Source organism: Neopelma chrysocephalum, unplaced genomic scaffold, assembly GCF_003984885.1.
Source record: "Neopelma chrysocephalum unplaced genomic scaffold, ASM398488v2 Primary Assembly neopelma1_106b, whole genome shotgun sequence".
Classification (NCBI taxonomy): domain Eukaryota; kingdom Metazoa; phylum Chordata; class Aves; order Passeriformes; family Pipridae; genus Neopelma; species Neopelma chrysocephalum.
In genome coordinates, this window is record NW_020897771.1 from 1928054 (window position 1) to 1945826 (window position 17773).

At 40.4% G+C, this 17773-nt stretch overlaps 1 long non-coding RNA gene across 1 annotated transcript; it reads left to right on the forward strand.

Moving 5' to 3' along the window:
- Positions 1 to 3546: 3546 nt before the first annotated feature.
- LOC113973871 lies at positions 3547 to 15919 on the forward strand. The gene is made up of 3 exons (XR_003536362.1): positions 3547 to 3591; positions 13844 to 14045; positions 15407 to 15919. It is a non-coding gene; the product is annotated as an uncharacterized LOC113973871 (long non-coding RNA).
- The last annotated feature ends 1854 nt before the right edge of the window (positions 15920 to 17773 follow it).

Sequence of the window (17773 nt, forward strand, 5' to 3'; positions counted from 1 at the left end):
TCTCCCTGGCTGACAATAAAGAACAGCTCTGTCTGGCTGTAATATATTACTGTGTAATTTTCCCACCATACCAGGCACAGGTCAACTCTGGAACAGATTATTCCAGAATAGCATTGATTGTTTGGGCCCATGGGCTAAACTCCAATAACATACCCATATACAGGAAAATCCCCTGTATTAAACAGATGACCCACATTTACCCTAAGTCCCTAATTTGCCCATGTGCTCGATTTGGCTTCTGGTCCTCCCATTTTCATGAATATTCAGTTCAGCTTCTTAGTAGGGCTCAGGGTGCTGCTGGAGTCCTGTAGCTTTATTATGCAATGAACAAGGGAGTGATACTAGATATCGATCCAGGACTATGGGTATCAACTGGAGCCCTGCTCTCTCAAGCATGCCATCAGCACAAGCTTCCTTCACAAGGCCGTTTTGACCAGCAACCAACTGAAGGCCATAAAACCTTCTCTCCTCATTCCAAAACTGACATTTCCCAGGGCTCAAAACTGTTTCCTTTACCCTGGAACGTTTCCAGAGATATTCTAGAGAACAGTGAGCTATTACTCAGGGACTATTCTCATCTGTTGGATCTTTGCTCTTTAATAAAGAAAGAACAGCATGGCAGCACCCAGGGCAGCTGTGCACTTCCTCCTCTTCTGACACAATTATATTGCAGATGCTGCAATTTCACACAAGCTGAATATTCAACCCTTACTGCTTCTGGCTTTTTTAATAATAGACAACTTTCAGAAAACTCTTGTTATCTCCAGCTTAACATCTCAGACTTGGTGACAAGAAAGAACTGGGAGGAATTCATTTGGAAAGACCCACTAGAATAAAAATTATTCAATGGAGGCCCCCAGCTGCAGGCTGTCATGCATGTTGAAGTCATTACATACTCATCATGACATTTGAACACTGCATTCAACTGTAATCAGTCTTTATACAGCATAAGAACTATAATTATAAAGTGATTTTGACATCAGAAATGGCATTGCAGTACCTCACTTAAAAATACCCACCCTGAAAATAGGATGCTAAGCCTTGTGTTTAGCAGAGGGCATGAAATCAGACTTAGGCAAGGAGAAACCCAGTCTGGTAAGAGACTTAGCTATCAAAAATAAGGATTAAATGTATGTTGAATTCTGTGCTCTCTGGCATTTCAGCACCTTGCCCGTGGCTTTTCCTTGGACCAAAGATCTGGAACTCTTTCCTAGAAGTTTCGAATGATGCCTTTTCTTCTAAAGGGAGTAAGGGAAGGAAGGGTAGAGGCAGGATGGATTGTCAAACAGCGAGCACCATGCGCTGAGCGTGGGCCAGGACTGAGGCATGTGTCAGGTTGTGCAGAACTGAGACATGATTCAGCTTCTTCTTCCTATTTAAAACACTTCTGACTTCTCAAAACTATTTTCTGCCAGCAGGTCTCTGATGGGAACGTAAGAGAGGCAGCACTGATATTCAACACCCGCTCTCAGAAGCTTCTGTGACCCAGAGCTACCCTACAACGTAATTCTTTTCTGTCCACAATTCAGCTGGATTACTGTAAAAGTAGAACCAAAGCTCTCCCCTTTCTTGTTACACACGTCAGGCATCAGGTATTTTTATTCATCCCCACAAGTTAAATATTTTCTCCTGAAAAGGCCAAAATGTTGGCTACTCGCAAACCTGTAAGCACATATGTAATGATAAAAAAAAATATTTTAAGGTTGCTCGGCCAAGCACAAACAGCTGTGATACCAACAGACAAGACAATAAATCTATTTTCACAAGCTGACTGGGCACGGTAAAGCAAAATATGGTCATGGACAGAAAAGGAGTTCCTCTCTTAGGAATAAAAATATTAATTTATTTTGATTTCAATATAAGTACGCATCTCATGTAATCTAACAAAAACTCCAAAAGACATTTTTGTTATGTGTTTGGGTGCCTGTTAGTGAGTGAGAGGGTGCCAGCTTACATTTTCCTCATCTATTACACGTAAGTGCTTAAATGACTACGCCTGCAGCCTTTTCACATAACCAAGTGTGGTTCGAAGCAGGTCGTGGTCAGCCAAGGCAATGCACTTTTTAAACATGCAAGAGGTAAGAGTAATTTCTTCCCTTTCCACTTCTGCTATGGTTCTATTAAAATAAACTAAATATTTTCACCTCATGTTTAAATTCAAATCAGCACAACTGACTCACCTGAAAGATAATGTCACAACCTGTATTATAGCAGAACATCTTATGATGGAAACCCTTGTGAGAGGTTATATTAAAATATCACAAAGAAATAGTCAACCTAAAGTATCTCCTGGTATTGCAGAAAAAAATCTATACCTACAATACAATTCTGGGGAAGGGTTCAAAGACCTTCTTTAAAAAGCAGATAATTCCTATAAAATATGCACATTTCTAATGTAATTTATGCAGAAAACCTTATTGGTTTCTTTCCCGTTAAATGCCATAGGACTCTTCATAATGGAATTAACTTCAGAAGAAAAAAAAATTTAAATTTATTTAAAGCCATGAATTAATAAAACCATTTTCTGACCTGCATTTGAAAAGGACAGGACTAGCCTAAAATGAAAACACAACTCCTCAGAGATTTTGTCACTCCTTTGGAAGTTTGACAGCTTGCTTAATTAGACCTACAACATTAGACATAAAATTCAACTCAGACTCTCATCTTCTCATTCACACAAACTTTAGAGTGTCCAATATATTGAAACAATGCTAAATTCAATTTTGTCTTCTGGAAGAGCGAGTATAAAATAAAAGTATTCAAACAACTGTGTGCATTTACAAGTAAATGAAAATGCAGCACTGGTTCTGCTACAATTCATAGAAAGTCTCCAAAGCAAAGGTTTCTACATTGAAAAGAATTTAATATATGCAGTAATCCTAAAAATCACTATTTAATCAAGTATAGGGAAAGAGGTGAAACTTAATAGCTCTCAAAACAAGCTCTGCAAATCAGTTTAACAACTCCTGTTAATCCAGAGATTAGCAGATTCGATAAATGAGGTTTGCATTGCATTTACGTCTTCAGTGAAAAGAAAAATAACAGTGAAAAGTAAAGCCCCAAATATCTTAGATGAATTATGATAATCTGCAGGGTGAACAGCCATTAACAAAGCAGTTATACTTCATTCTGGAAAAATCTCAAGACAATAAATAACATTTCTGAAGAACAACAGCACCCATTTCTATTCCAGTTAAAATTTCCAGCCTCTTCATTATATTCTTTTATAAATATAAATTATATAAAACCATATATTTTAAAAATATAGGTTATATATTTTTCACACCCTCTCATTTGCAAGTCATTAATGTGCAAGTCCTATGCTAAACACCCTGATAGTGAGGTAAAGGTGTGGCAGATATGGTAAAGTACCCTTATCTAAAAATTTTAAACTGACACAGCCAGTGTGGGGTCACAGGACTGACAGTCAATCACTTCATGCTGTAAAAGTCCAGTCCCACCTTCAAAGGGCAAGTTCTAACACATCCCTTCTTGGAATGTGTGTGGAGATTCCTGCCCTGGGTGGAGATGTCCCTCGAAGTTACTTCTCAAGGATGAGTGGAAGAGATTTACCCATGGTCATTGGTCTTGGTGAGTAACATCAATCTCTATTTAATAATTGGAGTTTTTGCTAGTTTTAATATAATTGCTTTGATATAGTACACTATACTATACTAGGCATTTTAGTTTCTATACTGTACAGTAAATAATTCTGATTAAGATCTTTTGTCCAATCATTTTTCATAATGAATCTCTCATTTTTACATAAGTGTATCTGATTTGCCATCCTTAATCCTGTGGGACAAAGTTGTGTAAAGGTTCAATTACACCTCTATAACTCCTTAGACTTAAACCATGGACAAAGTCTGGGGTTAATATTGGATCCAGCTGCACACAAGCTCCTCTCTGAGGAGATCCTGGTTATATTCAGGTGTAATGTTGTAACATTTCTGTAAAATCTGCAGTTAATGATGGACACCTGAAAGTGATGTTATTATCAGTGTAAATCATCTTATCATAATTAGGAATTTCCCTATAAAAGTATTTCACATGGATGAGTATCAGCATTTATGTCTCACTGGTTTCACCAGGAATGGATCTTACTGTAAATGTTACAAAGACATCAGTGGATACAAGATTTTATTCCCGTGGAAACATAAGGACTAGGGAATATAATTATTTAGGTGGGGAAAGTTAAATCTTCCTTTCATCACTTCTAATTCTTCACTCAGAGTAATAGCTTCTATTCTTATGGTCCTGGCATTTTATGTATCATGGGAGTCAGCTATCCTGTCATTCCAAGCTATTTTACATTAAGCAGGAGGTAAGCAAAGAAGATGGCATTCTGCAAATATTAAATTTCAGGGTAATTTATCACCACCTTCCACCCTGTGGATGCACATCTATGCAAAGGTATAGTGAAACTTCCTGAATAGCATGAAGGAAAGCCCTGGCCTTGGAAGTTTTAACATTGTAAAAATCAATTACTACCAAGCAGAATTATTCTTCAGTACTGCTAAATTAATGTCTTTACAAAGCATGTACCTCTGTATTTGAGGATTTTAAGTGGCTGACAGAAGAAAACACAGAATTTCTCAAGCATGTAGGGGCTTTTGCACCTTGTTATCACTTGGTGCACATGTTCTTCCCCATCAGAAGTTATGAAGCTTTTTAATATGTTCAAAGTCAGAAAAGCACAATCCTCAGGTTCTAAACACATTTCTGGAAGTTGTAGTGTGTAAATAGACCACAAGAAGCTTGATAGGAAAAACCCAAATCAAACCAAAACATAGCCCACCAAGCAGATATTACTCATGGCTAGGCTTCGTGAACGAAGATTTGGGAAGGGCTCTACCCACTTTTCTTGCAAGCGCGTTGGTGGCTAAAAAGGCCGATACGAGAAAGGCAAGTCCGGTTGCAAAAGACACAGCAGAAAGACTCCTTAGATGGTATATTCTGCAAGGCTCGATTCTTTCTGCATTGTCTTTTCTCCTCAAGGGTGAATCTGCGTGCTTTCTCAAAAGCATCAGCAGCGTTATAGATGGTGTGTCTCCAGGCCTCCCGATTAGAGGCCAGAGTAGACCAGTTATGGTGATCAATATGCCCGAGGCTGAGTTGTTGCTTCAGGGAGTCCTTGTATCTTTTCTTCGGAGCTCCTCTCTTGCGGCAGCCAGAGGCAAGTTCACCATAGAGCAGGATCTTAGGGAGGCGGTGGTCCTTCATCCTAGAGACATGCCCTGCCCATCGCAGTTGCGTTCTCAGCAACATGGCCTCAATACTTGTGATTGCTGCCTGTTCGAGAACAGATGTATTGGTCACATAATCTGACCAGTGGATGTTAAGGATTGTACGGAGACAGCGTTGATGGAAGCGTTCTAGGAGACGCAGGTGGTGGCGGTAGATGACCCATGATTCGGAACCATATAAAAGAGTAGACAGCACTATGGCTCTGTAAACACTGATCTTGGTACTTTTCTTCAAGTGTTTATTACGCCATACTCGTTTATGGAGTTTTCCAAAAGCACTATATGCCTTCGCTAACCTATTGTCTATCTCCCCATCAATCTTCCCATCTGAGGAGATGAGGCTGCCTAGGTAATTAAACTGTTGCACTGAATTGAGTTCTGATTGGCCGATGGTGATGTGGGGATGATGGAAGACGTCCTGAGGTGCAGGCTGATGGAGAACTTCTGTCTTCTTTAAGCTGACTTCCAGCCCAAAGAGCTCAGCAGCATCTGCAAAGCAGGATGTTAAACGCTGCAGAGCTGCTTCCGTGTGGGCAACAAGGGCGGCGTCATCAGCGTAAAGCAGCTCCCGGACAAGATGGTTTAGGGTCTTAGTATGGGCCTTCAGTCGCCTTAGGTTGAATAGGCTTCCATCAGTACGATATCGAATGTAGATACCGTCCTGATCATCGAGGTCTGCCGTGGCCCTTTGAAGCATCATGCTGAAAAAGATTGTGAATAAGGTAGGAGCGAGAACGCAGCCTTGTTTCACACCATTCTTTATTAGAAAGGGCTCAGAAAGTGTGTTGCCATATCTGACTTGGCCATGCTGATCCTCATGAAGTGAGATGATCATTTTAAGGAACTTGGGGGGACAACCTAAACGTTCCAAAATCTGCCAGAGACCTTTTCTGCTCACAGTATCAAAAGCCTTGGTGAGGTCGACAAAGGTTACATAGAGACCTTTGTTCTGTTCCCTACACTTTTCTTGCAGTTGTCTGAGAACAAATACCATGTCTGTGGTGCTCCTGTTGGCTCTGAAGCCACACTGACTTTCAGGTAGAGTTTCTTCTGCTATAGTGGGTATTAGTCTGTTCAGAAGTATTCTTGCCAAGATTTTGCCAGCAATGGAGAGCAGAGTAATACCACGGTAATTTGAGCAGTCTGATTTAGTACCTTTCTTCTTATACAAGGTGATGATGACTGCATCACGAAGGTCTGATGGTAGTTCGCCTAGTTCCCAACAGCACACCACAAACTCATGAAATTTAGCATGGAGTGCAAGGCCCCCATGTTTCCAGACTTCAGGTGGGATTCCATCAACCCCAGCTGCCTTGCCGATTTTCACCTGCTGTATGGCCTTGAGGGTTTCTCCTAAAGTGGGGGCAGTATCCAATTCGTATTTCACCGGTTGTTGTGTGATGGACTGAATTGCTGAGTCTTGGACTACACGGTTGGTACTGAAAAGAGTCTGAAAGTGTTCAGACCATCTATTCAGAATGGAGGTTTTATCTGTCAGAAGCGTTTGACCATCTGCACTGAGTAATGGGCTTTGGACTTGGTATGTAGGCCCGTATGCTGTTTTCAGGGCCTCATAGAATCCTTTGTGATCCCCTGTATCTGCACATAGTTGAGTTTTTGCAGCTAGATCGGTCCACCACTTGTTCTGGATGTCACGGAGTTTCTGTTGGAGCTTGCTGCATGCAAGACGAAAGGCTCCTTTTCTTGCGGGACAGGATGGCAGTGCAAGGTGTGCTTGGTGGGCGGTTCTCTTCTTCCTCAACAATTCCTGGATTTCTTGATTATTTTCATCAAACCAGTCCTTGATCTTCTTGAGGGAGAACCCTAAGGATTCTTCAGAGGATTGCAGGGTGCTACTTTTAATATGCTGCCAAATTGTTTCAGGAGAGGAATCTGCAGAATCTGTGGAATGGTTATCAAGCTTAGTTTGAAGGTTTGCCTGGAATCTTTCTCTTACTGTGGCTGATTGGAGATCGTTAACTTGGAGTCTTCTCCTTGGGATACTGCCCCTCTTGGGTTTGAATTTGAGATAAAAGTTGAGTTTACAGCGCACAAGCCGATGGTCTGTTTGACATTCTGCGCTGGGCATCACGCGGGTATGGAGGACATCGCGGACATCACTCCGTCGCACCAAGACATAATCAATGAGGTGCCTAAAAAATAAGAAAATACATACATTTACCCTAATGGTTGCTTTAATGATATGAGATCTGTGCACTGTTCATACTTAACAGTAGGTCTCACATCATGAAGTCCCCAGGACACTTCATTTTGTGGAACAATAAGCAGAGTTCTGGGATCTTGTTCATTACAAACTCATTTTTTTATCAAAAAATTAGCTGCTGGCTTTTAGAATTACATGTTGGAATAGAGATAGAAGCTGTTCTTCAAATATCTAGACATAATTCCTGACACACTCAGAAACATCTGTGCTCAAGTGATACACTGACTATTTGCTTGTCATTAAATTCTGCCACAGATAATCAGATATATAATGGTACTGTATTGCTCCTCTTCTGTTTCTTTAATACGAATTTATATTTTCATGTGAGAAACAAACTTCCACTGCTATTTTTCCAAGTCACATCTTGGCTTTCTGGTGTGTCCTCACCAGCATCCCTCTTGGTTTGCTTTAATTTGTGCTCTTAACAGCACCCAACAGAAGATGTGCTGCTATGACAGCACTTGTCATAACATCACACTTGACAATCGTTTGGGGAAGGGGGGGAGAGAGAGAGATGGTAGGATACAGAGATTCCCTTACAAGATTTGTACATTTCTGTGTCGAGTACTGAATATAAATATATTCCAAACCTTATTTAGAAAACTATTTTTAAAAATGCACCTGGCTGAAAAATGTTGTGGAAGATCATTTTCTATTTATACAGGATATTAATCACACTGCCTTGGAAGACACTGGGGCATCCTTCCCCTTCATCTGATGCACAACTACCACCTTGTGAGTACAGTTTATACCTGTGAGATCAGTCTCTGGTTTTACAAATTCCTTAAATAAGTAGCACCTCTCACCTCGGCAATCCAATTGCAATTCTTCTGCTAACATAGGTATTAAATAGCAGGTGAAATTTAGCCATTGACAAGTCAAAAACTAAAACTGGAGATAAATAGGAAGCATAACAGCAGTAATGAAAACATATCTCAGTAAGTCAATAGTAGAAACGTTTTGCAACAGGCAGTTAAAAAGACAAATAGAATTTATCCTCCATAACAGGCTTATTGTTGTCCTTTGTTATTTTGTCTGTTTTCAGCCAGTCATTGTAGTAACAGAAAGACCTGCAACATTAACAGTTCCCACAGTGCCACATTAGTGCTTGACTGTTCTGTAATGCCCGTTTGTATCCAACACTGCTGCAGTTCAGTGGCTCCTCTAATATGACATGAGACTTGGATAACGCAGACTACTTCAGTCACACCTCAGTTTCACGCTTGGTGCAACTTCATTTTATGCATTGTTTGAAAATATATTGGGATTAACTTCACATTTGCAATCACTCAAAATATATAGTCACGATTAATTTGCAGCCTGAGATTTACTGAGATTTCTAGAGTCCTTAAAGATGATGAGGAGCAGCCAGCCAGTTCTAAAAGGCATGTTTGTCTACCATAACTTGTAGCAGAGTATGCATAATCTGTAGTGCTTGAAGAAACTTTCCTTTTGTAGTCTGAAGAGTTGCTTATAAAGAAAGTCTGACTGATAACTGGGCAGGCTTAAAGAGAAATTTGTAATTTACTTATAGTCAATTCTCAGTTGGAAGTGGTTCACACTCAGTGCTAGGACCAACATCCCACCAAAAAGTCCATGCTGATCTACAGTAGCTGGGCACAATTGTTTTAATTCATGTTTTTTAAATGATAACTTGTTTCTTGCATGGAATGTAACTTTGAAACCAAAGTCTGCATTCAGCTATAGAGAATAAAAAGGCATAACGTTGCCACAGAAACATTATACTAAGGAGATTTGGACTTGATCTACAGTTCACAGAAAAGCCAGCCTTTCTTATTAAATGCTGCAGCCAGTCAGCAAGCACTGCTTCCAAAGATGCATTTAAGCAAGAGCCAGCATGAAGCACTTCCCATTTACTCTTCCACCTGCATTGCTTTTGCTCCACAACTAGTCATAAAACCCCCCACGTGCTCCCAAATGCTGGCATCTTATCCCTGCACAAGTCCGGTGTTTCCTTGGAAAGGTTTACCTTCTGCCCGTTTGTTTTAAAGCTGGTAATTAGCAGGAATACACTTGTTTCACAGTGAATGTATATCAGAGAGCAATAAAGGGCTGGGAATAGGAAATCCTCTTCTCATTGCCATTCTCTTCTAGTATGGGATTAAAACATTAACATTCTCAGATGCTGATGCGGCCCAAAAAATACGGCAACAATTTCTGGAAACACCAGTAGATAAAGACAATTTACTGCAATAAGATTTGATGGCAACGCAACACACTGGCAAAATTCTGGCAGTTTACCATGTATTCACTATTTCCTGAATTTCACTGTGGTTAATGGGATGCAACCTATATGGCCTGCGGGATGATTTCTCTTTGATTATTCCTAGAGCCTTCATTAAATATAGTCAGTCACAAGGAAAGCAGAAGTTTTATGTAATTTTATGAAGTTTTTCTACAAATCATACTATTTCAAATGCAATAATAAAGAAATTGCATAGTTCACTTATTATTAACCAACATACTAGAATTATATATATTTATTCTAAGTGTGAAAAACGTTCTTGTCTTTCTGTATAACCCTGACACATTTAATTGTTAGAACTTCCTAGAACTCCACTATAATGTTATATAATTGACTTTTACCTTTAGTTTTTCTGTTTCTATTCTCTATTCCTTTTACCATGATGTGGCATTTCACTGTAAATGAAATCCTAAAATTATTACTCATGAATTTATCACTAGACATAGTCCATGTGTCTAGGTAAAGTTCAGGTATGTTCTTGTTTCCAGGACACAATTGAGGCAAAGAAGTATTGGTACATTCATGGAATCACATACAGGTTACCATACATTTCTTATAAATGTCAGAACACGCACCCATGGGTATATACACAGCATGGTATGTATATTCTGTCACCCATGTTGACAGAATAATTTACATGTCACTGACAGTTTTATCCTTAAGGTCTAGTCTGATACTCTACACAAAAAAAAGGAAAGAGAAAAATGGCAGACACGGTATGTTGTCAGACATCTGCTGACTGCAAACATCAATTTGTGATGCTTTGTTTTTTGTCCAGTAAGTGTGTATTACTTTTGTCTGAAGGTAAAGGTTTAATTTTTAAGTCACATTTCCAGGATGAAAGAAAAAGAAATGCATGTCCATGTCCTTCATCTCTTGGGTTTTCCCCCATCCCTGCAATTCTGATTTAAAGCGTGAGTGAGCCCAAGTGTTCCCCACTGAGCAAATGTATCAGGTTTTTAAAAAAATAAATAAATAAAACACAACCCAACACAAACACACACGAATAGTACAAGTACACTTATGTATGAAAATACCAGAGGCTTGTAGTAGACTGTAGGATGTCCCTGCTCTCACTGTCCTCTTCACAAACCCCTCTCTTTGGCAAGGCCCTAAACATTTCTCCAGTCTAAAGATGCAGCTCTACAGTAGAGACCCACTTTAGTGAGTGGCCAACCAGTAAAAAAAAAAGAACCAAAGAGGAAAGTGTTAGAGCAGCTGTATCAAGCCAATTTTGAGTAGGAAAAAAATTCAGCCAGAATATATATTTTTTTAATGGGGTGCTTTATGACTGTAGAAGTCTCTTGGAAGCCTGACACTATGGTAGGGAACAGACTGCAAACCCTTGTGTCAAACCAGTATTTGACATGCAGAAGCAAGACATGAGAGCCTGAAAATTCCTTTCCATAAGCAAGATATGAAACTGTTGCCCCAGGCAGGGCTGGAGAATATCAGATGCCTGCAGAGACCAGGCAGAATGTACAAAGGCCAAGAATCATCTGCTCCCATTCTCATCCAGCAGCAGGAAAACTGGCTGCATTTTACTTCTTTTAGAAGTCATTTTATGCCAAATAGCTCCGAGTCTATCTCTGCTAACATGCTAGAGGGAGGAAGCATATGCATTGCTGTATGGCTTGGAAAGGAGTCTGTTGTACAGTGATTTTTCAGACTGTGTGGAGCAGCACAAAGGCAAGCAGAGTGCAAACTGACCTTAAAGAGCAGTGAAACCTTCCTTTTTGGTTTTAATCGCCTTTGTACTCAAACAGAAGCTATTTCATGAAGTGGATTTATCCCTAGAAGTGGTGACTGTAAACAGATGTTCTTTTGGCAGTCCCTAATTACTGTCTAACTGAGGAATTCTGGACTGATAAATGCATCATATGAACATGCTCAGCACAGTACCTAAAACCCTTCTTTGCTTTAGCTAGATATTATAAGGAGCTTCATCTAAGATTCAGAGTTTTTCATTATATGCTGGATAGTCAGCCTAATAAGACTTCCACGTGTTTTTACAGATTTTATTCAAGGATATGATGCTACTGAGTTGTACACTGAATTACCCCAGAAATATCAGTGCTGCATATGTATGGTTTTTTGCACATAAGAAAAACGTACAGACAAGAAGGGTTGTATGTAGTATGCACATTTTTAGTCACCAACCAGCAACATCCTTAAACCTTTAAAGTTGTCTTGCTTCTGTGGAGCAGATTGTGACAACCCATGAAGAAAGATGTGAAACTAATGGAAAGGGATTCATTGCTAATGAAGAAAAGTTATGAAGATTGGCTGAAAACCCATGATGCAAGTTAAGGTAGAGCTTAAAAAATGCTCAGTTTTCATGGACATCAACAAAAGCTGTACTCTGAGATCTTGTAAAGCTTGGATTGCAGCCTGAAATTCACAGTAATCCCTAAGCTAAAATCTAAAATGAAATTTGAGAAAACTCATGAAGTGAATGCTGAATATCTGCATCCGTCATCTAGAATTAAGCATTACACCATATTTGCTCATCTCTGCTTAGAAAGAGTTAGAACAATAAATAAATAATTAAAAAACAAGCCTTGCTACCATATTTTCAAAAAAAGTCTCAAAAACTCTCAATGATGTTCAGAATTTAATCTGCCATGCCATTAATTGCATATTTTCATCTAACTGTTGCTTACAGATCCCATGTTCTTCACTACATTTTCTGCAGAATCCCATCTAAGTAAAGGGAAAGAAAATTAAAGTTCATTATTATTTCACTGCTAATATTCAACTATGCACATACATAGTATCTTCCCTCTGAAATCAGGGATTTAAAAGCTAGTTTTCCACATTGTCCAAAACCAGTCACTGCCTAGAAATCTTTGTCATTTGTTTGAGGTAGACAAATCTAAGGTTCTTGTCAGAAGGAACTCTTGAGAGTTCCTCTAGGACAACACAAAATACTGAGTCACTAAATTTTGCTCATCCTATGCAATCGTCTCTTTTCTCTTGGCCCACAATCCGTTATAACAATAAAGACCCTGGTTTGGAAGCAGTAAGAAAAGATCCTTATATTATTCTACCACGAATGCTGGTGGAAGTAATGTAAAGGTACTGAGGTGAGATTGAGCTTACGTCTTAAGATTTCATGACTTTTCTGGTGGGAATCAACCTCCCCATATATAAATAAAATGCTACGAATAAAAATCGCCAGTTACATTTTTGTTCATTCCTTACAGCAATACTCAGAGCCTGCTTTGAGTATCGCTTAAATGTGCTTTGCATGGAAGACTTCACACAAATGGCTGCTCTTGAACCCCCGAAACATGAAGGGGCCAGAACAAAGCAGCTGAGGCCCCAAAATCGGTGCCGTTGCCAACCTCAATCTAGTCGGTATGCCCAAAGTGCAGCAGATTCTTGCAGCTAACCACCTGTGGGAAAAATTCCTCTTTTAAATTTAGAAAGACGGCAAAAACTCATGAAACAAAAGAAAGAATTTATTCAGCGCGCTGGGTCTGGTCTCACACTGAGTTTCTTGGGGAGAAAGACCCTTTGGATTTAAATTCCATACATTTTATAGTTTCACAAAATCCCGCCCTTTTCAGATAAGTTTAATATATTCATTTTTGCCTAAAAAGGTTTCTTTTCTCTGAAAAAGAGACTTTCCCTTCTTTCTGATTGGCTGTAAGGCGTCCTCTGTCAAAAATGATGGATCTTCCTTTGTTCTTAGCCCAAAAAGAGAGAAGAAACTGGTGTACAAAATTTCCACATGGACCCAAAAGATTTTAATTTTTAAGAACTTTTATATTTCCCTTATCCGGCCAAAAAAGACCCTGACACCGAATCCCATTTGGAACTTGGATATCTTACAACTTCGTGATACGCTTATATATATATAAAAATTGTATTTTATCTCTCATGACTTACTGGTTGAATTATACATATTTTATAGAGCACCTAAATGGCCCCGAAGAGGCCAGGGCAGTGGTGGGATCGCTCCCTTCCAGCCTGACCTGCCGGTCTGTAGCCAACAGGGCTCCACAAGCACATTCCCCTGTACCGCAGGTGGCATTTGCACAGACACATGAACTCTTTCACAGCCAGAAATTGATTGTCCCCTTTAATTTACTGCTCCACAAGGATGGTGACATGCAACCATACAGCCAGAGAAGGAATAGCCTAAGTGAGACTGACTGAGTGGAACTGCTGGGGAGAGTGTCAGTGCTAATCCAACTGGAGGGACACCCGGCACACATCACTGCCCATCAGGGCTTCGCTGCTCCCAGGGAAAGCAATCACAGCATTGATTAGCTGAAGAGGCTTCCTATTGGTATTTAAACTGGTGGGTAATGACTACGAGTAACACCAGGGCCACAAAGAACTATAAAAACATCCAGTGATGCTGCAGCTACTTTTCCAGCAGACAGCCTGGCACTAAGCTGTTCTATGCTTTTCCTGGAAAGTTGCTTTAAGAGACGTCTATAGCAAAAGCAAGAACTTCTGATTTCCAAATCACAGTTACAATTGAGTCATGGCCACTCTTACAGACACCTGTCGTCTCTTGAAGAAAGATTCCTAAAGTTTAAAATTAAAATGATTGCAAGAGAGGTATTGTGAAGGAGCAAGATTCAGGATGGGAGCAGTTCCAGGCGTGGAGAAAAGCATACAGCAATTGGCAGGACTTTATTATATGGACCTTACAGTTATCATATGGACTTTACTGTTATTATGTGGTTTCATTGTATTCACACTACACAGTGCACAACCTGGTCATGCCCAGGCTTGCCATGAGTTTGCCTGCTCCCTGCTTCCTCCACTCCTCCCCCTTTTGTCCATGTCCCTATCTTGGTTTGTTCCCCTGCTTGTCTGTCTCATGCTCCGCCCTATGTTCTGGCCCTTTCCCCGCCCGAGCTGAAAAAAGACAGGGGGCACACGTGAATAGGGCATTCTACTTGCACCCTTCCTCGTGTCCCATCCCCTCTTCGGACCGCGGCAAGGTATAATAAGTAACTGAACAGATCCAAGTTAAAATCTAACTATAATTTCAGAATAAATGAGTTTTACTTTTAAAATAATTAAATAAGCATGAGAACTTTGTAAACATAATATATATGTTATATAAGTTATACAAACATACAAGCATGATAACTTCATAAACTATCAGTCAGAAAGGGTTTCTCTCGCTAGGTTTACATGCGATAGCAATAATACAACTGCCTGTAATATCAAACCAAAACAGTAAATTGAAGGTGTGGTTACGGATTTGGGAAATACAGGAAATTTTAGTGTCAATAGTACCACCTGCTGGATATCATGAAGATAAGAGTCAGACACTAATCAACATTTATAAAAGTTATGGCATAATTCGATACTTACAAAAATGTCACCATAACTAAGCTGTTACAAATGAATAGACAACAAATTGCCAGATGTTCTAATGCACTGCCAAAACCCTGCAGAAAGGTTGCTGACATTTTCAACACGTATTTCTTGTTAAATCAGATATTCAAAACTCACAACATACAATTCATCAGATGAATTTCTAAAAACATAAATAAATAAATCAAACCAATTAGCCTAGCGGCCCCATTTAAAAGCAACATGCTACTACTGTTAATGACAATGTTAAGTGTGGGGTTTGGTGGGTTTTTTTAAGTTAATTACATAACTAATGTGTTATTCCACTACAATATTTTTTGGCAGGGTGGAAGAAGTGGATGAAAATGCCCTCAAATCACTAAAAGAAACACATAGACACCCCCATCATCTGCTACTATTGAGCTACCAGACATTAACAACCTGGGGATATCCCAAAAGAAGCAGCTAGTAAAGGACCTCAATCTAAGTGACTTCTTACTTTGGCAGCAAAATCATCAGCCTTGAAAACCATCAGCGACAACCTATAAACCCTTTGATACAGAACACAAAGTTGTTACTATGTTTCCTGCTACTTCTCAATTCACAGCTTTCTGACTCTGTTGTGTAGGCACATTAAAAGAACCGAGGTTTTTCCTGAACGACTCAACTTTTCAGTTACGTGTCTGACCAGGTCACACTTCCTTCAGAAAGTTGTGCTCTCTTTCTCCATGCAGAGGTCTGTCCAAGCAAGTTCTGTCAATCTTCTTCTAAACCTTAACACATCCAACAGTGGACTTGCATCCAACGGAGAACAGATCTAATCTGAAGCTTGACAAATACCAAGCACTTAAGGTTCCACAAAACTACGGAACCTTGATACTCTAAAAATAAATAACATTAAAAAAAATGCTTTCATTACAAAGCAGGAATTTAATTCCTAACACACTACATTGTGCAGCAGGAAAGTTGCAGCACTCCCACTACAACTCCCAGAACAACACCACACAGCCAAGCTGCTCTGCTGAGCTTTTGTATTGTATGCCCACCTGCACACAATCTCAGCCTCATTAGCAAGGGATGGGCAGCAGGTGAGCCTCCTTCTGCTTCCCCTTCCAGCACACCTCATCAGTCTTCCACTATGCCAGTGGGACTTTCAATGGCCAGAAAGCCCAGGTCAATGCTGTGGCTTGTGTGAAGTACTTAGTTCAACAATGCAGTAACCCCCTCTGATGACCTGACAGGCTTGAGAGGTCTGTCTGTGTGAGCCCCAGGAAGCTCAAGGCTGGGTGTGAGGTGCTGCACGTGGATCGAGCCAATCCCAATCCCAAATAGAAGCTAGGCAAGGAATAGATTGAGAGCAGTCCTCAAGAGAAGGACTTGGGGGTGAGAAGCCCAACATGACTTGGCAATGTGCACTTGCAACCCAGAAAGCCAACTGGGCTGCATGAAAAGCAGTGTGACCAGCAGGTCGAGGGAGGTGATTCTGTTCCACTACTCTGCTCTTATGAGACCCCACCTGGAGCACTACATCCAGCTCTGGGGCCCCAACACATGAAGGACCTGTTGGAACAAGTCCAGAGGAGGCCATGAAGACCTTCAGGGTGCTGGAGCATCTCTGCTACACAGACAGGTTGAGAGAGTTGGCATTGTTCAGCCTAGAGAAGAGAAGCTCCAGAGAGACCTTAGAGCCCCTTGCAGTACCTAAAAGGGGCATACAAGAGAGCTGGAGAGGTTTACAAGGACATGCAGTGATATGACTAGCTTTAAAGGGGGAATGGCTTTAAACTGAAAGAGGGTAGATTTAGATCAGATATTAAGAGCAGGGTGGTGAGGCAGTGACAGAGGTTGCCCAGAGAAGCTGTGGGTGCCTCATCCCTGGAAATGTCCAAGCCCAGGTTGGATGGGGCTTTGAACAACCTGGTCCAATGGACGCTGTCCCTGCCCATGGCAGGGGCTTTGGAAAACAGATGGTCTTTAGGATCCCTTCCAACCTAAACCATGCTATGATTCTACACAAACTACATGATTCTGTGCCTAATTACAGCTGCAGGGAACAAACACAGAAACTTAAATTCATACTTTACAGTAATGTATGACATCCCAGGCTCATGGAATAAATGGCAGGACAAGAACACGGGTGCAAAAAGATATACCTTGTTCAAAATCACAGAGGCAGACAAGAAGCTGGGTAGACATTGCATGATGGTTTATGGAGAATATATATTACAGCCTCCACATAACCCTTGGGAATGGGTGCATGCTCCAACACTCAAATTCAGGAAATGCTGTTGAACAGGGTAATGCTGGAGTTGTTTTTTTTCTTTTCTTTAACCAAAAGAGGGAGAAATAGCAGAAGAGGCAGTGTCATGTGAAAGGTGGGAGTTCAGATTTTTGATTGTCAGTCCCTCAGGAAAGTTGAGACCCTGGTGTTCGAAAGTCTGTCAGCATCTTGTAAGGAGACCCTTCACCAACAGATTCACAAGGTTGGAGGGGACCTCGACCACCCTTGTTGGGGTTAATCAACAGAGCCAGAACCACTCAGCGGGTCCTGCCAAGGTGTTTTCTGCCACTGCAAGGACTCACTTTAACAGTTTATGGAATAACCCTTTTTATTAATACAAATTGTGACAGGTTAATAAGATTTGAAGGTTGTCTTGTCAGTGATAGTGTCTACTGCAAAAATACATTTTAAAGCAATCTACCGATACATAT